Source organism: Arctopsyche grandis, chromosome 9 (assembly GCF_051622035.1).
Source record: "Arctopsyche grandis isolate Sample6627 chromosome 9, ASM5162203v2, whole genome shotgun sequence".
NCBI classification, from domain to species: Eukaryota; Metazoa; Arthropoda; class Insecta; order Trichoptera; family Hydropsychidae; genus Arctopsyche; species Arctopsyche grandis.
In genome coordinates, this window is record NC_135363.1 from 22635445 (window position 1) to 22662310 (window position 26866).

At 31.8% G+C, this 26866-nt stretch overlaps 1 protein-coding gene across 1 annotated transcript in view; it reads left to right on the plus strand.

Moving 5' to 3' along the window:
* The window catches only part of LOC143917313 (uncharacterized), a 115985-nt gene that overhangs the window by 38450 nt on the left and 50669 nt on the right, over positions 1-26866 (plus strand). The gene's annotated exons all lie outside the window — the stretch shown is intronic.

The window sequence follows — 26866 nt, forward strand, 5'->3', positions numbered from 1 at the left end:
TACGCAAAGCTTCTTTTTTCGATATTACATGACAGCTCGTGTTTACGTATATGTATGTACGTTCTACATACATGTACACGTACATATTTGCATGTAAGATTTTTTCCATGTATTTTTTTCACATCGCCGGCTTTTCACTCGGTTTGCGGTTTTTCCGCATCATTTGGTCCACTCTAAGCGTTCTGTATATTGGTTTCGTGATTTTTACTCTTTTTGCCCTTCCTTCGTGTTATTATTATCTAACGACATCCGCTTTTGTGCTTGGCAGGCGAATTTTTAAATTCATTTTTAATATAGTGAAACTTCTCAAAGCGAGAACGCCAAGGGGTGAATATCTGACATGATTTTCCGTCGAGAAACATATGTAAATATTTATAAACATATGCGAATAATATGTAAGTTATTATATACATTTCATAGTTCAGAAATTATTTTGAAATTGATATCGGTGTTATGTATGTTTATATAAATACATAACAAAAAATTATGCTTTGTATTTACCGAAACGGAAACTATTCCATCTTCACTAAGTTTGATCTACTGAATTCAAAATTTTTGGTTTGCTTAATTTGAATTGAACAATAATTTTTGTTGGTTTGCTTTTGCTTATGAGATATGAGCGTTTAAAAAATGCTTTGAACGCATTTTGTTTTTAACTCTAAATCTAGTATTGCCGTGCCCAAAAGTGAGTATTGGAATCATGATTCATATGTCTTTATACATTATCTAGCGAAAATCAAATGTAAAAAATATACTTATATATTATCAAATTTATTTTGAAAACAATTTTTTGCAAGTCTTTAGATTTGCCCAATACGACACTATAGCCAAAGTCTTAAATAACAAAAATTACACGAAAAAGAATAAAAACACCGAGTATTTTGTTTTTGGCTATTATAAAAAGTTTTCGAGTATTTTGATCGAAGCCAAAATTGTAATTTGATAATTATTTATTTTCAACATAAGACCGTTGTTATAAGTACAGGTAGCTCTGATACGTTATTTTATTGAAATAATACAAATTTTAAATTTAAATGATTACTAAAATATACAAAAGGAAAAATAACAAAAAAATTGACAGCTTAGTTGTCAATAGATGTCAATGAGCCTCGAAAAAAATAATATAGGGACATATTTTATAGTCTTTAAATAGAATAATCGTAAGAAAATACGAACGAAGGTCAATTCTAATATTAGCTTTGAACATAATCAAATCAAATTATTAGAATATATTCTGCCGAAAATATTACATTGCCAAAAAACTACCGTTCTACGTGTTCACGTTTCTCGATATCCGCCCTGGAGTTATTTTATGTGAAAATTGACGTAAAAGTGAAATAAATTCCGCGTACCGGATGCGAGTTTTTCTGTATGTTCGAGTTCCGGTTTCGTAGAGTTTCCCCCGTCCAACTGGACGAATGCAATACGTATGTATGTATGTATAATATGTACAACGTCGGTCGATAAACTTTGGCGCGAAATTCCGAACACAATGAGGCGGTTTAAGCGTTAATTATTTCGGTCGATATCGAGAGCAGATTTCCGGTTGCAAAAATACGCTCGCGAAATTCACCGACAGAATGAGAAAACTTTTCCGGAAAAGTTTCGGCTCGTCGGGACACACGTACAATAATAACAATACACCCCGATTTAGGTACGAATTCAATCGTCGCTATAATAGCCCGGAGCGGCATTCGAAATTTATTATTGCCATTCATCATATACACGATGTTTCGATATACATATGTATGTATGTAGATACAATATAATATGCTAGGTTAATAATATATGGAATTTCAACAGTGGCTTTTGAGGCTCGTGACGTTTGCTCGTCGGTTTCATATTCGGATGGGTATCGCGAGTTTTATTTGTACGGTGCTTTATTATTGAAATGTCTTTGTATTGAAGTACATACATATGTATACATATATGTGCATATATAGATCTTAGCGTAAATAAAATTCACTCACGCTGTGTATTCAAAAGGCACGTCGTCTTTCACTCAGTTGGGTGTGTTGAATTAAATATATGTATGTAAATTTGAGAGACAAGCGAAAAAATAAATGAAATCGATAGTACCGACATACATAAGTACATATGTATATAAAGGAAGTTTTCTAGTGTGATAGGGGTTTGATGTGATGTGATGTTTGGTTGAAATAAATTAAAATTAATTTCAAACCTTTCAGATCCGTCTTTGATTGATTTGTGAGAGGCATTGAGTGTGACGAAAAAATTAAAAATGACATTTGGCTTGTTGAATATAGTTTGTATTTAAAATCTGATGTATCTTTTACAGCCATTCACTATCCAATGCTGGATGAAAAAATTTCCAGCACGCCTGAAATTGTTTCCGTTTTACGCGGCTCTCATCCATATCACCTCATACCTTTTTCTAATCTTTCCATCTTCCTCGCAATCTTATTTCTACCCTTTTACATTCTCTCGGGTACTATTCTAGCACTTACTTTTTCCATCTTTCATTAATTCTTCCGGTTACTTGATCCTCCCATTGCCATTTCAATCTTTTCACTCTCTCCACTGTGTATTTTAACCACCCATGTCATATTTCTCACCCACGGATTCCACTTCCAGTCTTTCCTCGCTATGCCAAGCATACAGCGTTCCATATTTCTTTGAACTCGTTGCACTTGTGTAGCATCTTGACGTTCAATGTCCAAGTTTCACATCCATACGACATCGCTGGCAACACATCCATCTTCTTCTTCAGAAAAGCATTTTGGATTTAAAAACTGCGTTCATTCGTTCAAATGCACTCTATCCTAATTTCATACATCTCAAAGTCTTGATATATGTATATCTTTTGATAATTGCAAATATATAATAATCGCCTATTGAGTTCGTAACATAAATAATATATGGACCACTTATTCATGACAATAGTCCCTTCGGGGGTAGATATTTATATGAAATCTGTTGAGAGAGACTGGTTTAAATCCTTATTTATTCAAAAGCACACAGTACAGAAGTTTCTTACATTAATTCTGGTAATTGCCGAAGTAAACACGCTAATAGTGTAACAAATGTTTTATATTTTCATAATATTGCATTTATGTATTCGCGAGGGAACATACTGTGGTAGTTGTTACGAAAAAGTAATAATAATGTTAAATCTTGAGAAAGAATCATGTTTTATAAAAACAAAGTTAGTTGGCCTGGTAAAATGTATATTTATGTATCGTAATTTGGCAGTATTACGTCAATTTTATGTGAAAATTGTATTCGATTGCTTTTTAAATGTTTTTTTTTATTATTACGAAATTATGTTCGTAATACATCTTATATATATTTTAGGAGCTACTGATCTACTGATCATTTTCTATTTTACAATTCAATTTAATTTGGTTAGTAATCATAGTATTATAATGTTAATGTACAGCATAATAGGAAAAAGAGCTCAAAAACCTATATGAAAGTTGTATGAAGTCCCATAAATGTTCGTAATGAATGAAACTATTGTCATTTTCAACGATGTTCACAAATCAAATTTAGTATATAATGATTATAGCTATAAAATCCAAAGTATATATATATATATATATATATATATATATATATATATATATATATATATATATATATACATATGAATATAGTGTTCCACTTTTAAGCAATTCCGCGTTGGTAATTTTTTTCCTCGACTTCCTGACAGATAAATCTTCGAGTCTCCAAATTGCGCACCGTTAAAATCTGAGCTTTCAATCGCGGGGTCGCTTCGAGGCGATTATTTTCTCTTTGTTATATACGTAAGTCTTGTAGCTTTTCGGCGATACCGCGGCAAACAAACATATGTAATAAAGCGGGGTTTGTCCCGTAATCCTACGACTGGTACATTGCGGGCGCGCGCTGTTTGCTGTTTCGTCGCCCTTGTTGAACTTGGGGGGCCCTATGAAGACACAAAGCCCCGAAAGGTTTACAAGCTTTTAGCCCTGGGAGGAAATAAGATGGATTCTACGGTAAGAATTAATGGCATAAATCATGGGTGGAGAGGGATGCGTGCGCGAATAAACAGGAAAACCGCCAAACAATACGGGCGCGAACGGCGCTCGGTACGCAAACACGCATGACCGGTTTTTTTGGTTGATGTTGTAAATAGTAAATGGAAAAATGTAATAGTTATTACATTTAGGAGCGTTATTGTAAGGGATGTTTCGGGTATGAGGTGCGTAGTGTGGGCCAAGTTGAATTATTATGTTGGAACGAAAATCGAGGCGAAGTACGTTTAATTATCGTCTGGTAAAGGCGCTCGCTTATAATAAGTAATATACGTTTATTTCCTATAAAAATGAGGCTTGAATTATTTAAAATGTAATTAAAGCTCTGACCGCACTATGCGACAACCGAACGATCCGACACTTCACAACAATACGCGACCGAATATTGTTTGAATGAAATTGTATGAGATTTAACGCACTGCGCGACAGTCGCATGACGTAGAACGACACCTTTCGTCAAAGTTGACTTTTCGACCAACTTTGACGCAAGGTGACATTTGCAACGTGACGCAAGTGTCGTTGAGTGGGGGTTGCCTTGCTTCAATTATTCTCCTTCTTCATATCGTGATTTTGAAATAGCATGTAGCCATAGTCTTTTGGTTTTTCTCGATTGTTTTTCTTCCTCGCATATCAAATATACTATAATAGCGTCCGTTTCGTGTATCTTGCTCCGAGGTACCGAACGAATGATTGAAATAATTTACTGCGTAGTGTCGCATCGCTGTCGTTCAAGTGCGGTTTACCTAATATTGTCGCACACTGTTGTGAAATGTCGGATCGTTCGTTTGACGCATAGTGCGGTCAGAGCTTAAACGTGTCGTGTGGGTTTTTCCTACAGGAATATGTGTCAGATGTATGATAATATAAATCAAAGTTAACTTAAAATGATAAAAATGTTGCAGAAAGGTCTGGTATAAAATTTTAGATTAAATTTGGGCATATTGAAAGTCAGGTGAGGTATTATATTTTATTTAAAAATTGACTAGGCTGTGCTTAAATGTATGTACATAGATTTATGAATATATATGTATGTTGCAAGGAATCCTTTATTTGAATGCTCTGACTATCGTTTTGTTCATTGATTTTTGTGATCATTGAAAATATAGATAGTTTCATTTACGATTTAAAATTAACGATGCCATTACGGGCTTTAACTCTGAGTGACACCTATTGTATTAAACTTGTACATACACATATAAACTAATAGATCATAAATTTGGAAACAAATTCGAATAGTGGTGACAAATTATGTTATATTATGAAAATCTATGTCATATCATAGTTGTTAGTTTTTGTTTAAAAATTTTAATTGTGAAATATTTCATTAGCAATTTGCTATTTAATAATAAATTAAAATAGGCAAGATGGTTTTGCCAATTTGATGCGGAACCGTTTCAACCATTAAATCAGATAAATTGGCAAACTCTGAAAGACAACGATCGACTGGAGTAAAAAATATCCAAGTCTGACTAGCAGCACTGCAGAAATACTCCCAATGAATTCTCTTCAATCGAGGTCAACCTATAGCTTGAACCCGGGAAACTCCAGGTAGGTAGGATTAACACAACCATCGAGCTATACTGTTATTTACATATATTTTTAGCAACTTTGGAGTAATATTTTAAATTAAAATTAACTAATTATTGTTGTTCTAAGGCGTCATTGTATTGTTGCTAACTGATCGATTCATAGCGATATAAAAATAGATATCTTGATGATAGATACCTTCATCTATAGCTAGCCTATCCTCATTAATAAATGTAGTTTCACTTCGAAATAAATTAATTTTTAAAATAAACGAATGATACGAAATGCACTACATGTTGGTGTCTTTAAAAAAATATACATATAATATTATAATACTTAGCCACAATAATGTGGATTTTCTGTTAGTTCAACTACTCACTACTATTAAATAAAACCTTTTAAAAAGCGTCACTCCTGTTCTACTCAAAAATATTAGGAGAGTTTTAATAATCCTTTAATAGTTGATTAGAACTCAGATTTCTCACCGATTTAAAGGCTATTCAAAAACTATTTTAATTACATGACAATATTGTTAATTTGAAGATGCTACAATTATTTATAATGAAATTGAAATTGTCTGTTTATTTTCGGTTTCGCGTCGTTCGCGCGCGTCCCAACGTTCGTTTCCCGAAAAATCTCTTTATCGTTTTTCCTTAACGATCTAAAATGACAATTTTCCCCAGTGCTACATCGTATAATGTAACCGAAAGTGTACGCTCACACACAAGTAAGATAAATTACACCATTGATTTTCCGCGTCGTTGTGGAAAATTCGGCGCGTAACACTGTTTGCCGTCTGGGGGAGACGCTCTGTGTGCTTTCGAATTATCGAAGACGGAAACTTGTACGCGAAATTCGAAATTTATCATTAGAATTTGCATTCGAGATGTTGAATAAATTTCACATTTTCCTTTTTCCGCCGGAAACATTGAAATATACATACTTTATTATATACATATGTATATCTATCGTTAGCGTAATAGGATTTTTATATGAGTTTTTAACGATTCATCAAAGCGATACCTTTTCACCTTTTGATCATAATATCAATATCCTTCTAAATAATGACTTGAGAAAGATATTAATATTTCATTATACTACAGAGAATTTTCAGTTCAGAAAATTATGTTATATTTAGCATTGATAAGAGATAGTCGATTTCAAGAGTACTTATTTCAATGGACTACCATGTTTTATATGAACAAAGTACTTTAATACAAGTTTTTTTTTCATTTTTTTGCGTTTTATATATGATATTTAGATTGAAAATCATTGATCGAAGTCTCACCTTACATATGTATATGTACATACATATGAGATGAATACATGTGTGTCAAAAATGTACAACGGAGACAGAAGTAGAGCTTGCGATTAGAAATATGTAGTTTTATGTCAAATCGTTTATTATTCATATCGTTTATCGTGCATAGTTTATTGAATGTGTGTACATATAAACGAAATATATTAAATTTTAATGGACATTATAAAAAAGTATCGAGAAATATAGAATTATCATTATTTATGACTATTTTTATTACCCATGTAGTAAACATTTCAAATCGCCTACTTATTTCACGGGGTCGAATATTAGATATTCGTTTTTAGTACACGGTAATAATTCTAAAGCGTACATTTTTACATGAAAAACCTTAAGTATATCATTATATACAGCAGCGGCAATCATTTACGATGCCATAAAATTATAACGAAAACGATTTTCATAAATTTTCCTATTTTTTACTCAATACCGGTTCAAATAAAACGTATTTTTATTACCCAACATCTAATAATATCAAAAAGAACGATTTTAAAATTAATTAATAATAATTCTCTCCAACGACGTTCGATTAATCTATTGAGACAACTTAGGGTGGGAAAAAAAAGTATCGAGGGTAAATCTTTTCTACGTGGGCGTACCCACCCTAAATTAACGAGAAAAGCATTTTTTTTCTGTATACACTCGAGGAAGAAGAAAAAAAAAACGTAAAAAACGCGCAGAATACAAAAACGTCGGTTTCAATAAAGCCATTGGAGTGCGCACTGAAAAGCCGCACCTGTCCCGGAAAGGGTTAATCTCCCCTCCGTACCTTTTCGCGAGGACCTCCAATAATACTGCGAATCGTACGGGACGACCGTTCAAAATCATAAAATGTTTTTTTATTTCGCCAACGGAGAAGGGATTGCGATCCGATTCGGTCGTTAGAACCCCGCCGCTGCGCATTATAGGGTTGACAAATTTACAATGTTCGAAGACGACGATCGTGTTAAACGTTTAATAAGATAATAACATTGTGGGCATTTACTTAGGATCGTTTGCGTGCAAATTTGTATCTACATATGTGCCAAATGTACATTTTAAAACCATCCTGGTCGTTATGGAGAAATGTACGGTTTACGGATCGGATGAGGTTTGATGTGTGTTTTTATCTGATGATGTTTTGGTGTTTATTAAATGATAGATTGAAACTTTGCTGGTCAGTTTTGTTAATCATGTTTTGACGATTCTGCTGTGGTTTAGTGGTTTGTTTTGTTATACAATCGTATTGACTATTCCCTATTATTAGAGATTTTAGTTGTGCGCATTCTTCGATGTGTTTTTTCCATATTATTTATTTGCTGTTGACTTTTAATTGTATGTATTTCATAAATTGTGTTACAAAGTATTGAAGTTGGTCTATATTGTTGTACATATACAGTTTAATAAATTTAATACAGTTCAATAGGTTTAAAAGCCCAAAAACTTATTTAAAATTCTTATATGTACATAAGATACATACTATAAAACATTTATATAAATGAAGCTTTAAAGTGATGTGTTTATGCTTGAAGGGTAAAAAAATATCTTGTTATAATCACCGAGATTCTTCACAAATGTATTAGAATGATTATTAGAGACTGTTATAGAATCGGTCTTTATTTTGAAAATGATGTCTAATACTAATAATGAACAATACATTCGCTAAAAAAGGATGTTTATAGATTAGGTCTCTATTTATCAGTACCTACCTAATTTTGACGATTATAAATAAATTTAAACGATGCATTTGTTTACATATTTTTGGCAAAAATTCATATGAGTTCATTGCAATTTGAACTAATCTTAAATGTATTGTTTATTTATTTAATTTGTAAATGGATAAGCAATTAAATTATATTAAAAATATTAGGTTTTGTGGGTTTGAAGTATAAAGAAAGCTTTTATTGGTGTGAAAATGATGTTTATATTTGATGAACAGACTTTAGGTTTAATTTTTTTATTACATAATACGTATGTATGTACATATATAGAATAATAAAATATAGAAAATATTAAACAGAATACAGGCCATATATTTTAATATACAGACAAAAATAATAAAAGTTAAGTCTATAAATTAATTTTGAAGGTCATTCCTAATGCGCTTTAGTTCTCATGATTTTCAATTTTCAACATCACAAATTTCTAAAAATTTGAACATCACCTCTGTTTCTATCTTTTTACAATCTTAGTTTCACTTTGCGATTTTTTTGGACAAACCCCCTAAAACTCTTCTGATCGCTTCGTTTAAAAATTCGAAAATTTTGGAGATGGCGACACGTAGAGAGAGCACGTAGGCTTATTTGAATTTCCACCCCCCCACTCGTCAGATTTGAATTGCTTAAATGCCTATAAATTTATATTTTTCACACTATATCTTAAATTTGCATTATTTGCTCTTATTTTCTCTCATATATTTTTACTAATAGATTATTTATTAATGAATCGTTTAAAATTTTTGATAACTGTATTAAGAAATATGAAATGAATTAATGTGTGGGTATATTGTATTTATGTATGTATATACATATTATGTACTCAAAGATTTTGAAGTGATGAAGTGAGAATGGATATTTTATTTATAAAATCCTGAATAAATGTGTAATTTAAAATAATCATGTTGTAATGTCACATTGAGATTAAATTTAAACTTAACAGAGATTAAGATTTATAATCAAACCTTTAATTTCAAACATTTAAAGAGCACTTACATATGATATAGCGATGAAGTTCATTAGATTTATGTTGATGTGCCGAGAAGCAACGACACTCTCATTTACAGGCCGAATTTCTCACGTTTATAATTTTTCAACAGCTTCAAAATTATTTAATTAATACGAAGACGTCACAGAAACGTTAAGACGGAGTTAACGTCTAGGCGTTAATCTCAAACTGTGCTGGCAATTAACGGGTGATTTATAATAAGGGAGTGTCCCGCAAACAGGGTAACCATAAAATTAAGCTCAAGGCGCACATTACCTAAACTTGGGCCTGGCCCATGGTGTGTATACGGGTCTGTAGCAATGACTTTGAGGTACTCACTTTACGACTGGAAGCTTTGCCAACGTCGTTAATTCGCACAGGAAGGGTCAGGTCTCCTTGAGCGTTGTGTTTTCAAATTTACCCGCTCGAATTTGCATTTTCCGTCGGTCGTTCGTTCCGTCGGAAAATCTCGAAAAATTCTTATCACCCGCGTTAAAATATCACCTCGGCCCCGGTAATAATGTCGATTTTTTTTTCGGCATGCAAACGATTCATTACGACGACAGGGCCGTTCGCTGTAACGAATGCGTCAAAATGGATTTTTGTCGGTGATTTTATTTTTTTAGGCGTTAGGCTCGTTAACGATTTAACCCTTTGATGCGTTTCGTTGAGTAGTATTGCGCGTTAGAGCACGCTCCGTCAGTCAACGCGTTCAACTAATTGCTGTTATATGTACGTTGCTGTGTATACATACTTGAGTATAATTATGTACGCATTCTATAGATATGTATGAATGTACATACATATATTGTACATACATGTGTATGTACCTATTTATGCCTGTAATACCCTAAATAGGTAAAGAAATGTATGCCACTTTATATGTATAAACATTGACGTATTGATTATTTTAGCTAGTTTTTGTGGGAAATTTTGATCTAACGTTTTTAAATGATATGCATCGTGTATTTTTTCTATATTTTTGTTTTTAAATTTTATTATACACATATATAATATTAACCAGCAGCGTGGTGTAGTGGTGAGTGTTGTATTCTTTCGTGCAAGATGTCACGGGTTCGATTCCCGCTAGTCTTGTTGTTGGTCAGACCTTGGTTTGTCGAGGTCGATCGTTTCTTATCAGAATTTGGCAATTTTTTTTGATTTTCATTGAAACGGTTCTTGTTAAATTGGCGTTTCCACTCCAATTTTCTATTGCAAAACCTATTGAGTTATTGTTATATCTCAGGTTTTGCCAGGTTTCTCTTTATAGATATCTCGGTGGAGGTTTATCGAATGTAAAATGTTATTGATCGTATTGTATTGTCTGACCATAGATGTCAGATATTGTTTCGATTTACATGTGCATGTATGTAATAATTATGTATATAATATATAATTTCTCGAGTCTTAATCTTTTTAGCACACTCGCCGCTTTGGAGCAATCTGTTAGGCGAGTGTGCATGATTAATTGAAATAAAATAAAATATTCTATCAACACTGAGCAACAAAAAAAAATACCAGACTGAAGACTAATCAATATAAGTCAACAAAAATCATTAACCGCTTGAATTAGTACCTTTATATAAAAATAAAATATTGAAATATAAAACCAATCCTTATAAATATAAAACTGGCCTAAAATAGCACGGGAAAAATATTTGTAAAAAGATATACATAAGTTTAGTGCTTTTAAAATTTTTTAGATTAATTTGAACCAAACATCATACATAGTACATCTATGGATAATTTTTGATAAAATTTTACAAACCTCTTTTATGTTTCATTTATTATATGAATCAGCGAAATTTCAGATGCTGAAAACCCGGTAATTATGTGAAATGGGTAAAGGTAGCCAATTTGTTGGAACTGTTTCAATGAAAATCAGAAAAATTGTCAAACTGATAAAAAAAACAATTGACCTGGAGTCAATGAGTAAGCTCTGGGAAAAATATCCCAAAAACTAACTAACATAATTTCTACATATAAAATTTTTAAATAATCTACATATAATTTTTGCCCGCGATGGTTTCTGTAGAAAAAATCACCCAAAAACGGGAACGGAAACGGAAAAAACGGGAATGAGTGGCATTATAACGCAATAATTTCAAATGTTTTCGCGTCGCCACCTGCGTTTTCAGAGTAAAATAAACAAACAATTAAATAATTTCAAATGTGTTCGAATCATAAATGTAATTTAATTTGATTATTAAGTATTAATTTGAAAGCGAAACATTCACTTATCGAAACATCGAGAAATGGTAACGGGAACGGGAACGGGAATTGCGTGCGTTGTGGCATTGCAACGCATGTGGGGTTCAGCTAGTAATGCTATAAAAAATTGCCTGATGGAAGAAAATTACAAGCTGTGAGTTATTTTTAACAATAAATTATAAGATTTTTTTAACAGAAGGGACATGTGCAAAATAACTTATCAAAAAAATTTGTAATAAATTGTACATAAATGTACGTTTGTTTATGTATTGTTTAAATAATGTACGTTTGTTTATACATAATTCGATAAGTATTTTTTTTATTTTAAGAGTGATTCTACTCGAATCTACATTTTATATTTTAGTGGTTCGTGAAGAGAATTCGTGTAAAAAATATAATAAGGAGATGATAATCGTTCGTAAAAAGTAATAGCAGTGCTAAAATGACGTAACTTTCATGAATAATTTAATAATAAAGGTCTGGTTTACTATTTTATTTATTTTACACCCCAACGCGAGTAGAAAATTGTGTTATACTTAGATAAAAAAATACTGTCTGGTTAAAAATGTATATATTTGAACGAATTCAATGATCGCATAATTTGGTTTATCGTCGTTTTTTCACTATTACAGACATTCATTCGCTCTATATTTGAATTTATTCTCTCGTTGCTCCTCTTATGTCTACAGTTAATATCTCCTCTTCTTAGCTTACACATATATGTATATATATATATATATATATATATATATATATATATATATATATATATATATATATATATATATATATTTTTTTTTATATGAGTAATTTATCTTTATTTATGTGTATTTATGTGTTTATGTGTAAATGCATGTATAATGTTTGTATGTTTATGGATGTATGCAATGTATGTGTATGTGTATATGTATATGTATATGTGTATGTATGTATATGTGAATATATATATATATATATATATATATATATATATATATATATATATATATATATATATATATATATATGTGTGAAGGTGTGTATGTATGTATATGTATATATGTGTATTTGTGTATACGTGTAAGAATTTGTGTATATATGGATGGTGTACATATATGTTTGTATAATTGTCTTTGGCCAGGAAGGTGCATTGGGTTTACCTGTTAGGCCTTCTTGGTGTAAATTGAATAAAAAAATAAATAAAAATAAATAAATAAATAAAATAAAATATGTACATACATATATGTATGTGTAATTTATATAAAAGTGATAAAATTGTACTCAAAATTGTCATTTTATGAAATAAATATTTTATGTTATGTACACATGTGATCATTTTTAAAACTAAATACACGCGCCGAAGGCATATTAATTATATTTGATTTATGAAAAATGCCATAAGCGAGCGTTCGATTTTTTTAATGGAAACTTTGCCAATCTACATATGTACGTGCAAGTTGATTAGAAGAAAATTGAAAATCGAGTGAAAACACACGAGTGGATTTCCTTTCATAGTCGGAGGAGCTTTCGAGCTTTCGACTCGAGATCAAATTAACAGCTGCGTCTCAAAGATAAGTTGATTTTCAAACTGGGTCACCCTCTCGACAGCTTTCGATAAGGCAAATCAAATTATATTACACCCACACTACAATACGTGCGAATGGATTTCGCGTTTGAATAAATACCTCCGCACACATACGCGGGTGGGAACTTCCGACGCGACCCTCGCGCGAAAATTCCGCTCGGTTTGACCGCAAAAGTTTTCACTGAATTAGCGCGTATCGTGGAAAACAAAACCGATATTTTCCGGAGTGAATCTATGAGCGAGTTTTCCCCGGACGCGATAAGCCACTGACAACAATTAAGCTACTGTGCCGGAAAACGGAAATAGAAGATAACTTTGGCTCAAAAGAAAAATCTTCGCTCTTTGTCTCTCTCTCTCTCTTTCTGTCCGTGCGATTTATATTATGATTCCTTATTTTCTTTTTTTGGATTTTGACGCAAGCAAACGATCACGGCCGCGTAAAAATGAACGACTCGTTTCTACCGGTCGTTTGAGGGTTAACCGCCGTTACTTTTCGCAACAATCGGATTTTCCCGGTTTGCTCTCTATGCGCGCTGGTATCTTTGCTTTTTCTACTTTTTTTAAGAGCCTTTTTGCGCCATATCCGACACATCCATCGCCGTTTGCGAAACGCTTGCTCTCCAGTAAAAATACAAAAGTATGAACGGAGAGTAAATAAAAGCTAACTGGAATTTATTTTTGGGTCAGTTTTCACATCGGTGACTTTTTTATATCCAATTCGGTTAACCCTTTTACATGTCATACTACGATTTGTCGATTTGATAGCCAATGTTTTACGCCGTAAGAGTATATTCACATAGTTAACTATGTATATGTATATATGTATATTTATATTTATATGTATATTTTTTTAATATTATACAATACCAAAAAGATGCAAAAATTAGATTTTGTTTATTAATTACTTGGAATGATCGGAATAAGTTCATCTTTCCATTCACATACAAATCATGAATGCCTAAGAAGAAATTTAAGTCCAGTTTGAAATTATTACTAAAACAGTATCAGTGAAGTGAAAACATCAAACTATATAAAATTTTTTCAAAGATAACTTATTATATTTACTTTTGAAATTTACATTCATTTGATTATATCGTATTCTCGTTGTTTTACCTAGCTCAGTATTTGTAATATAAACAGCGTAAACATGGGGAATCTAATATTAAATAATCCTTTTTTTTATTAAATTTATTTGAATTGAAAAAAAAAAAATATTCAACCAATCGAATCGTCGCCATAGAAACTTTGACTTGTTTTGTTGCCAACCAAAAATAATTACATACATACAAACTTACATACAAAGTCTCTTTCGAAATTATATATTAAGATGCATAATAAAGTGATATTAATTATTTTTAATATACATACATATGTATATGTATATGTATGTACTTATTACGTATTTTTATATTAATTTAATTTTTGTGTTTTATAATGTTGTACATTACCCGTTTAATAGACAAAGTTGTTACCCTAATCACTTTTAATTAAAAAAAAGATATTTTTACGTCTTCTTTAACATGTCCAGATTCAGTTCTGCGTAAAACTTTAGAAACCTTTATTATAAACATAATTCATGAAGAAAAACCGACATGAAATTTATTTACTACAGTATACATATATGTATGTTTTATATGCTTGGTGGAATATTAAATAAAGCAATCATACGAGAATTAGTTAAATTAGGTATTGTAAAATTAAGTGCGGTACATTTCAGAGTATAAAATTTTATTAAAGTCGAAAATGTTGGCTTTTGATTGGTGCTCAGTTTAATACTCTTTCTCTAATAAAAGTGACTCAATAAGACGATATTATCTGTTCGGGACCGATAACGTTATCGTGGGGCAGCTAGCGTAAACGGAAACGGAAGTGACCGACCGGAAAAGCAACAAGGCGACCGGCGACGAACAATGAAACATTTTTATGAACAGTCAACTTTTCTTTTATACACTGGGATGTTTTTTTTTTATTATTTTGAAAAATATTTCAGTTGGTTACAATACAAGACTGGGGATTGATCCACTTTTGCGTGAAAATCTCAGCGCGTTAATCTCGGAAAAATATGGACGCAAAATTTAATAAAATAAAAGTGTCAAACGGCTGACGTAGGTGCTCGCGAAATAATCCCGTTAATTAGTATAAGAAGATTTGCGAGTCCTAATTAAGTTTGTCTAATTAAATTTCGGCTAATTATTCCGATATTTATCTGAGATATATAATTTGGAAATTCGTGACTCGCGCCGGCAGTACGCGTTGGGGGTTTTTTTTTAATATAATAATTTATTTTTAATATTTATAGTACCACCATGGATGATGCCATGGTGTTCTCGTCGTTAAATAAAATTTATTGTGGATCGTTAATTTTCCGCTCATAATTTATTAAGTACGTGATATTTTCGGGAATTTTCCGCTCTAAATTCAGAACCCGCCATGCTATCGTTTGACAATGAATCTGTATGAAAACGTTCGGTTAATTATATTTACCGTAAAAAACGTTGCGGGAGATTAATCACCATCCTCCCACCACAATGGATTAAATTTGAATTACACGAAAATCATTAAAAAATATATCATTAATCCTATCGTTCGGTGTGAATTATGTTAAGGAACGTTAATTCAGACGACTCTTCGTTCACTTTAATATTTTTTCTCTGAATATATTTTGGCGCGCGCGGAAAAGAAACGGTTTCTCTTCATTCCGCCAATTTGAAATTTATATTTGCGAGCTTTAATTAATTCGTTTAACGGTGAACGGCGCCGTAATTAATTTTTAACGATGGGCTAAATAAATTTTTAACGGCGTCCCATCGGACGACTATAATTTATCGAGTAAAACAACAACACTCCTCGAGAATGTGATTTTCAAATTAAAATTACGACCTCTCGAAATATTACAAAAGCTACTTTACGAATATTCATTGTCTTGTATTTTTTCTTTGTGAATATCATAGGAATCAGCAATGTTTTTTTTTTATTACGGTCAATTTGTAATGTCGAAATGACATATTGTGTCGCGGTGCATTTCCAGGCAAAGCGCAGTCTAATGAAATTTTATGTCAACATTTCAAGGAATGTTGCATATAGTGCAATTGTAAATTCACCTCGTAATATTTGCTATTCAATTTATTATACGGCAACGAAAAGAGGTAGGGTGAAATGAAACTACATATGATCGAGTGTAGGGTTTCATTCGGAATTGAAAATATAAAATATTTAAGATTCGTTTATTTTACCATTTGACCATTTTATTTGTTATTTTTACAGGCTTTTCATTAGTTTCATTGACTGTGTATTCATGACGTAATGCTTGTGAATTAATTTTGAACCGTTTTCACTAGTGTTTGCCCTCATGTAACTAAACAAATGTCTTCGATATAGCTTGAGGAGCTTAATCATTGACCGAATCATAAAAATTTCATCAGAACATTTCGTCAGATCGACGTGATGACAGTTGGTTATTAAATAGGCCTAACTACTACCCTCTACGTAATTCACAAACTAAATAGTTGTAAATTTATAACAGTTAATTTTTCCACGCTGTCTCATATATGTATGTTATCTCTTACAAATTTGAACTTGTAGCATCTTGTATTTGATTATATTATAAGTATACTACCCACTCTGTGAAATGTATTTATTTTTCGAAATATGAGTATTATCGAATTTTTCCATAGATATCTCTATGGGGTCTACCTCACGGGCCCGAAAGTGAAACGCCCGAAAACGCAAATGTCGGAAGGCAAAAATTGAAAATCGAAAGATCTCAAGTCGAAAGATCAAAAAAAAAAGGGTGCATGGTAAACGCATATAGCTCAAATTATCAAATTATCTATAGTTTTTTTTTTAATTACATAGCATTTTGTTTTGTAATTCAATACATTTCGTTGTCATTCAGTTAATAAGTTTCGTTAGTAGTTTTGATTTTTTTATTATTATTTTGTTCGTTTACGTTTCATCGAGCGGTTTTAGAAAGTCAGTTGAGTAAATTGATAGTGTATTTTTTTAAACTAAAAAAATTAACAATATTCTCCTGTGGGATGCTAAAACAGGAATAATCCTCAAATTCTTTCGAATTGTGTCTATCGTTCCGAATAGACGTAGTTTGACGTATTATTTTGATAATGAGTTGAATTTGTTTGTGTATTAGACTTGGTTCACTATTATCGAGGTTTCGAATAGATTTGTAAATATTTACCGACCCCTCCGATACATTTAAGTCAGTGTGTGACGAGTAGTCTTCGATCGTGCGTGCCATTGACACGCACTTTTGTCACCACTCGACTTTTTCCCACCGATGTCGCACAACGTGTTACGAGTATTGTAGTGAGATAAATGGGCAAAGCCGGAAGGCTTTCGGGCAGAAGCTTACGCGGGGTGATTTTTCCGGCCAGGAGGTTAGTAAGGGGGGGGGGCGAAACATAAAAATAAACTACCCCATCGTGCGCGTCGGAAAACCTTATATTTGATATGGCAGGAAATAATACGTAACGCGAGAGGAAATATTTTCATTACGTTTTTCCCGTATTGCGTTCCGATATTGAATTATAATGACGTATACGAAATAAACTCATATGAAGTGAAATGGGAGCTGACGTGCAATTTTCCTTGCGCAGTTCGTATTTTATATTGTACATATCGATTTCAATTGGGTATGATATGAGTTATGTTTAGTTCTGTATTTTTGAGACCATAACTTAAACTACTCACTACTTGGTACTATCTGGAACGACTTTGTATTATGATTGTGAATCTTATGTACATAATACATATGTACGTACACACATATGTTCTTGCAACTATTGGAAAATTTATCAAAGTATGATTTATTTTGTATATTGTATGTACATATGTATGTTTGTTTCCTTTCTTTATATGAAATTCTCAAAAAAAAAAAAAGTCCATATAATCAACCATATGTATGTACATTTCAAAGCAGTCAAATCTTTGCATCTTGGTTTAATTTATTTACTATTTTACAAAAAAATACAGAAAGTTTGTCAGAAAGTTCAGTTGGTAGTAACTTTTTGTTGGATTCATCAAAGTTTCTTCTTCAAAAAAAAAAATAAATTCTATTATTGCGAAATAGCACAGTGAAAATTCATATGTCAAATTAAGAGTCACCTGTCAAAATAAAATGACCATTTACTTGAATTATATGTTCTAACCGTTAAATATAGAATATGGAGCATTCGATACATATACCTACATAGATAAATGGCGCTAGGCAAAAAAAAGTTTTTTAGTTAAAAGAGTGGATATTAAAAATCTTTGCCAAATTTGACCCATTAAATTCGAATATGATATAATTTTTGTTGGCTTGCTCTTTTTATCCCATATGTATGATGAGCGTTTAAAACATTGTGAATTTTTAACAGTTTTTTTGGCTTCTGCGGTCTTTAACTTAAAGTCTAGTATTAATTTGCTTAATCTAGTTATTGTTTGCTCTAAGTTACTTTTGGAATCAATAGTGTTTTTTCTAATTATTGCTGCACGTAAAAATAAAGGTTATTTTTATCTTTTAAAATTCGCTAGATAAATAGCATTACAAATTTTAAAGCAATTATAAATGACAATCAAAATAAAAAAAATCTGACAATGGATTTCAATACTTTAGACACAGCAATACTAGATTTGCAATTTTACAATTTTAGTGGATTGACTAGTAAAGTAAAGATTGACAAGTCTCCTCTCTGGGATTTTTTTTTGTTGCTCAATATAGTCAGTCTAGTGTTTTGAATGTTTCAATCATTTGTTAATACAATACAATTTGTTCGTGCTATGAAAATAAATTGAATATAAATTCAACCGGAAAACGGCGGTAAAATTTTCAATTATGAAATCGATGAATATTATCGGAATCCCTAAAGTAATTTGGGACGAAATTAAGACTTGTATTTGTATTCGAACTTGTCGCAGTCTCGAATATTTATTTTGTGTAAATTTAGCACGGAGATATAAACAACGTAGAGTTCGTTATTAGATTGGGGAAGTTTTAAATTGTTTTGTTTGAATTTTCCGCAAAAATAATCGCATCCCCGCTACGTTTCGAAAGGAATCGTACGCCCTCGGAGCAACAGGTTGTTTGTTGTGAAAATTTCACCGTTTTTCCTCAAAAGACTCCAAAAACAAGGGCAATTAAGCTTTACACACGCATTTGAATGTAAACAGATACACGTTCCTGCTATACATAATTGGCGTTTAGCACTTCGTCTAATGAATTAATTGAAATGATCTCGACGACGACGTTTAGTTGCGAATTATTTCGGCAATGTGACGTTTCCATTATGAGACATAGTCCGCGTTTCTTGCGAAGCCTTGTATTTTATTTATTCGAGCTTTTCTCTCTTAGGCGCGCTTTCTTTTTTATTTCTTTTTTTCTGCTTCAGCCGTGAAAATTTCCCTGAAGGTTGTCTTAATAAGGTTTTGCTACGTTAGTCTCGGCCTCGGGGCGACCGGAACAATTGGATTAAAATTTGTCTAATTGCCATTTTTTTGCTCACAAAGGCACTGGCAGAGGACGTCGTAATTACAAGCGGGACAATATTCGAGCAAAGGTTGTCAAACTTTTATAATCAGAACGACGTTTGTTACACGCTTAAATTGAGAATTAATTACGAAGCGTGTTCAATGAATTTCCTGTCGCGAAAACAAGCAAATATTTCTCTTTGATCGCACCTTCAATAATACAATACGCACGCTCAGTTGTTTTATTTATTTGTTTCTTTTAATTCTGTTTCACAAATAAAACACAATAACAAGTCATTGCGTTAATGCTTGGAATTATGCAATAAAATATGAATGTATGAACATAGATATGTATGTATATAGTGAATAATATTAGGAAAGCTTTCAAATTAACAACTTTTTGATGAATTAGAGAGCACTAGTTATTTGATTATTATGATGAGAAAAGTTCAAAATAACATTGAATGTACAAAAAATCAATATTAATATTAAAATTAAAATTGAGCAAATCTTAATAGAATATTATACTATACGTTTTTATTTATACCTTATCTAAAATGATAAGTGGCCTCAAATTTAGTTATGAAACTCACATAAATTAACCTCTTATATAATATATGCACATGTACATGTCTATAGGAATATTGTATGTGTTGCATATAGGTACATATGTGTAACGTTTAATATATATATATATATATATATATATATATATATATATATATATATATATATATATATATATATATATATATATATATATATATATATATATATATATATATATATATATATATATATATATATATATATATATATATATATATATATATATATATATATATATATATATATATATATATATATATATATATATATATATATATATATATATATATATATATATATATATATATATATATATATATATATATATATATATATATATATATATGACGAATACAAAATTTAGCGTTATTAGATACAGACACTGTTTATATAATAAAACTCTATGTACATATACAAATGTACATATTCGCATTGAAAGTAATCGATGACCATTAATTTGCGTGAATTTCTAAACTCGAATATGTGTATTTTAATACATTTATACATATAATATAAATTATAATTCTGTTGAAATGTTTAATGGATTTTAAATGAGCATGTGTGTGTGTAGATATAAACTTGTATCATTGAATGTTGAGAAAGTTTTAAAAACGATCGTATTACTTCTAGATTATTTGTGTATTCTGCCAAGTTTCAGGTGTAGTTTATCTTTTTTTTTAAGTTGATTAGGATGATAAAGATTCAGTCAAGATTTGAATCACTTTTTTATTTTATTATATACATATGTATATACCAGGAGGACCTAACAGGTAAACTCCAATACACCTTCCTGGCCAATAACAAACAATGCAGCATTTTTACTACATAAGTCGCTGAATTTCGAAATTTATGAATTTTAACTTATACATAAATTTTATTGTACATTAATCATACTCAAATAGTGGTGACGTAGTAGGTAGGAAGTTTTTTAGCCAATTTAATCGAGGAATCGTTTCAACAATGAAATCAGAAAAATTTGGCTAACTCTGATATGGAGTCACAAATATACAAGCCTGACCAGCAGCAACACATATACTCAGAATAAATTCTTTTCAATCAAGGTCAACTCACGGAATCGAACCCGGCGCCTCTCGCTGTTAGAAAAAGCCCAACCACCGAGCCATGCTGCTGGATAAAACAATGTAGCATTTTTAATGACATAAATCACTGAATGGAGGAATTGTTTCAACAATGAAATTAGATAAATTGGCAATCTTTGATAGGAAACGAATGACTTGGAGTCACAAATATCCAAGTCTGACAAGCATCATTACAGATATACTCGGAATAAATTCTTTTCAATCACGGGATCGAACCTGGCACCTCTCGGTGCTAGGAAAAAGCCCAACCACCAAGCCATGCTGCTGGCTAAAACAATGCAGAATTTGTAACCACATAAATCGCTGAATGGAGGAATTGTTTCAACAACGAAATTGGATAAGTTGGCACTTTGATAGGAAACGAACGACTTGGAGTCACAAATATCCAAGTCTGACCAGCAGCTTTAAAGATTAACACGGGATCGAAACCGGAAACCTCTCGGTGTTAAATATAAACGCAACCACCAAGCCATACTGTATAAAATATATATGAAATTGTATGAAGGTAATGCTGAATATCTACTCGGAACCGCACTTGACAGGCCATTGAATCTGAGAGTGGAATAAGATTTTCCGAAGTACGAAATCTCGATACGTTCTCGTATTTCGGCAATTGTCTCGACAGCTCAGAACCATAATTTAGTTTGTCGCCGTGGAAAACCGGTGCGCGCGTAAAGTTTTCCGCGCGACGTGAAAATTGCGTTGCGGTCGCATTATTTATCGAACATAACCCGTGCCGGCTCTTGCATTTTAATTTTTCCAATACACGCGAAGAGGGCGCGAATTTCACGCGAACGCGAACGGGAAAGCGGCCATAAATCACCACTACTGAGGGTGGTTTTCCGAAGCGCAGATATCCCCGTTTCATCCAATCGAAATGAACTTTCTCCTCTCGACGCTAGTTATATAATATACGCGAGTTTTCCGCCATTGTTTTCGATCAGCGCGCATAAATCTCTTCGGGTTTCGCGTTTCGCGTATCGAAGACGTTGAATTTTTCAAATTTAAACTATGAAAGATTTACAATTTGTAAAGACTTTTCAGATTAAAAATGTTCGCAGAATTTCACAATAAAGAATTATTGCCGTGCTTCAACTTACAACTAACTATAATAAATAGAAATTGCGAAGAATGTGTTTCGATTAATCATATTATATAAGAGACAGTTCTGGATTTGTGAGTAATCTCAATTAAAAGTTTTTCAGAACTATTCACATACATACCAACAGTATGGATGGCTTTTCACATACTTAGCCAGCAGTATGGCTCAATGGAAGCGTGTATGCTTAGCACCAAGTGATCAGTGGGTTCGTTCCGTTCGTATACTGCTGGTTAGATTTGGGGGTATTTGTGACTTGAAATCGATCGTTTCTTATCAGAGTTTGCCAATTTTATCTGATCATTGTTGAAACAGTTCTTCAAAATTGGCAAATTTTCCTGTTGTCACAAATCTTCTGTATTTATTTATTTATACAAATTATGCACAAATCTAAAAATCATATATGTCTCAATGGATTAATTATTTAATTAATTGTTATTTCGTGTTCTTCAGCTTATGGAAATACAGTGATTTATGAAATAATAAAATGCTGCATTGTTTGTAATTAATTGTCCGTGAAGGCGCATTGGGGTCTTCCTGTCAAGCCTTCCTGGTATATATGTATCTATGTAAAAATAAAATAAAATACAAATATTCACATACATCTACATACCATAGTGACGACTTGGAGTTGATCTGTAAAGTCACTATGGCAAATTTGTGAATAAATAAATATAAATATATATATATATATATATATATATATATATATATATATATATATATATATATATATATATATATATATATAGTCAATTTATTTTATGTATGGGTTCGGTGATTATTCGGCAAAAAGCGATCTCATGCAAGTCACTAAAATCTCGATCATGGAACATCTGGCACCCAAAATCTCCATCAATCGAAAGGTACCCCCGCGAAATATTGTACTAAACGATTGTCGTGCGTGCGAACGCATTATTTATTGAACATTTATTCATTAAATTTAACTGATATTTGTTTGAAACGAACGACAAAATGGCAAAAAGGAAACGACATCGATCACCACTTGCCAAAAATTTCTTTATATCTAGTTTATATTTGTGTCTGAACTAAAAAACTGATTTTTATTCGAACGTTGAGTCTTCTATATTTCGCGTTATGACATAAGGTTCTTTTAAATAGGCCGTTCGTTACGTTTGTTGGAATAATTCTATTTTTTAAATTAAATAAAACCATAAATTCCATTGAAAATAAATATGCGACCCACCCGAAGATTTTCCTCGATTAATTGAATCATGTATTTTCCTTTTTCGGTTTTTTAAGTTGCGTACCTGATTTCCATTTCATTGCTTAATTTTGTACCACTTAAAAGGAACTCGAAAGCTTAATGAGGGTCGTTCGCAGTGAAATCTCATAAGAACCAAGCCATCCTTTAAATTTTGAATAATTGCAATGTAAATTATATACAATGTAGACTAGAGTCTCCACGCAATTGAATTTTCATTCGAGTATAAAATTTTCACGTTAATTAGAATTTTTACTACATTCTATTATCTAGCCCAATTAGGTTTAATAATAATGCTTTTAAATAAATTTGTATTAAAAATAAGCAACTAACCTATAAATAAATTATGAAGATTCAAAAAAATAATTATCATTCTATTATTTTTCTATGACCTTACTATAATACTATAGGATTAAACTGTCCAAATATTTTCCATACAAAGTCGATCCATGTGATTTTGAAGATTTCGCATTATATTTGGTGAAAACTGGGTTAGTTATATATGTATATGGTTTGATACGAAGTTTAATTCAAAAGTAACACACCGTGTTGACTTTAGACTTTAGGGGTCTCATCAATCATCCCCAAATCCGAAACGTCTCTACCATATCGGTCAATTGAAGGGCTGATGATGGGAAAATGTTATTAGAAAATCAATATGGTATGTTTCGTTTCAAAAAGCAGGTGAATAATATGTAAATAATTTATTTATTTAACGCGCCCTTCGTTTTGAACGAAGCGGATTTCTCCATTTGTTTTTATAAAAATTTGCCATGTTATAAAGTTGTTGTCCGGAATTGAGCCAAAGTGTTTATCTCTAGTAGTTTTTCATTTGCTTTCAGTAGCAGAAAAAATTAAAGTGTAAAAGGATTATGATTCCTGATGGTTCTATAACACAGGCGAAATATCTTCGTAATCATAAAGTTATTTGATTTCAGACGAACCACTAGTTAGCTAAGACGGGGCTATAAACGTTATATATAAATAATTAATTTATGTATGGTTAAAATAGTCGTTTTGCGTCTAGCATATTTTCGGTTCACAGGAATGAAATCATCTCAGTACAAATTGTGCGCGTTTAGTTCGCCATTTGCGGGAATTAATTTCATCTTGTGCGCGGCCCCCCCTTTGTTTATCCCTTTTACATTGATATTTTCCGGAGATAAATTTCGCACGACTTTCTTCGCCGAATAGAGGCTTCACTTCTCCCCGTTTCTGTGGCATAACGACCCAGAGAATAATTAAGGGCGAGTGGTGAAAGTATTAAATGGCAAAGGTGTGCTCGCAGCCACAAAAGAATAAGTTTCTTCGGAAATTTATGTTGGAAAATTTCACTTTTCTCTCGGCTGCGGATATTTTCTCTGAATATTATCCGAGTCCATTACTCGCACGCGCACCTATTGACCGAATCTAATTTTCTAAACCTTTTCCCGAATCAACGGACCCTAAAGTCAGACAGCGAGATGGAATCAATACTTGAGCCGAGCTATTCGTTGATTTCACGCACGACCGCATTTGAATCTTCGATTCCTATTTGAAGTATCCTCATTATAAAAATGCAGTTACGCAAATGTAATGCCAACATTTCAAGGTAAGTCCATAAATTTGAACTAGTTGATAGAAGGCGTTGAATACATATCTCGAATGGATTTGAATGGAAACGTAAAACTCACTCACGCATTAAAAGATGAACTCGGTTTTAGGGTCAACGCTACGTACATATGTATGTATGTATGTATGTACATATAATACTGTGATATCAGTGAAAGGGCTAAGACATTAGGACGTTTGACTTCGAAGCACGTACACTTGGCTCAATGGCTGGATTTAGCCGTTAAATCCTTTTCGTTTGCGTCTCATCTAGTTTTTCACGGAGCATTTGTCTTCTTTTGATAAGACGAACCTAATGATCCAATCCCAGGTACAAACTACCTAATTTATCTTTTTTTATTTCCAACTATTTCCTGTGACGCTGCCAAAGTCCCTTTTATAATGATGTTTCTTGAAAAAATAAAATTCCACATATTATTATTATTAGATAATGTGAAATAATAATGTGGGTAAATGTGTACAGCATATATGTAGGTATATAAAAGGTGAATTTCGGTGTATCGAATTTTGTCTGTTTTCCTTTCCCTAATCCATCTTCGGAAAATTGAAACACTAAGCCTGCGTCAGGGAATGTTTCGTCGATATTCACACCCGAGAAGAGGTGTCTCTACGTATTAGGGAAAAGTGTGCTTTTCCGCTGATTTTGCTAGTGGAAGAAGTCCTTTCGTTGGAAATCGGGAATATATCGAATAAAATATAATATTATGAATATATGTTGAAAAATTGACATAAATAATGAAAATGGATTCCAAAACATAATTATGCCTTGAAGATGTGACTGTTTTTATATGTATGAGCTTCATTTAAATTTAATTTTAATGCATAAACTTCAAATTTATTCTTTGATTTGCAAAAATCATTGATCTTAAATTTTTAAAATGTTTCAACAATTTGAATATTTATGTAATAATACTTTTAGAATTTTACCTGTTATATCAAAATATAAATATAAATGTAACTAGACACATGAATCGAGAGTTTGTTTTTGAGTTTAAAGTTTACTTTTACTTCAGAATAAAACATGAATGCGTTAAAATTCACAAAAATACTATCAAAAACTCCATATCATTGCTAATTTTCACATCAAAGTAGCTCACGGAGGAAAACTCACGTTCCATGGAGCGATAACAACGTTAAAAGTTTCACTTTTGTGAAATTTTCCCAAAGGACTGACCAACCGTTAAAAATCTACCGTCTTTCGCCAGACTACGAATAAAATTTTTCCTCTGGGAAATAGATCTGAACGGATCTTTTCCATTATTTTTAAAGGTTATCTGTATTTTTGAAACTTTAAAAATTCCTAAGAATTTAATACCGTGAATTTATGTTTGTAAGTATTTATTATTAGTACATTGTGTTTATTGGCGAAATACATATAATAATAATCTCACAAGTATATGATACGTTGATAAAACCAACGATTTCATCTCAGTAATTAA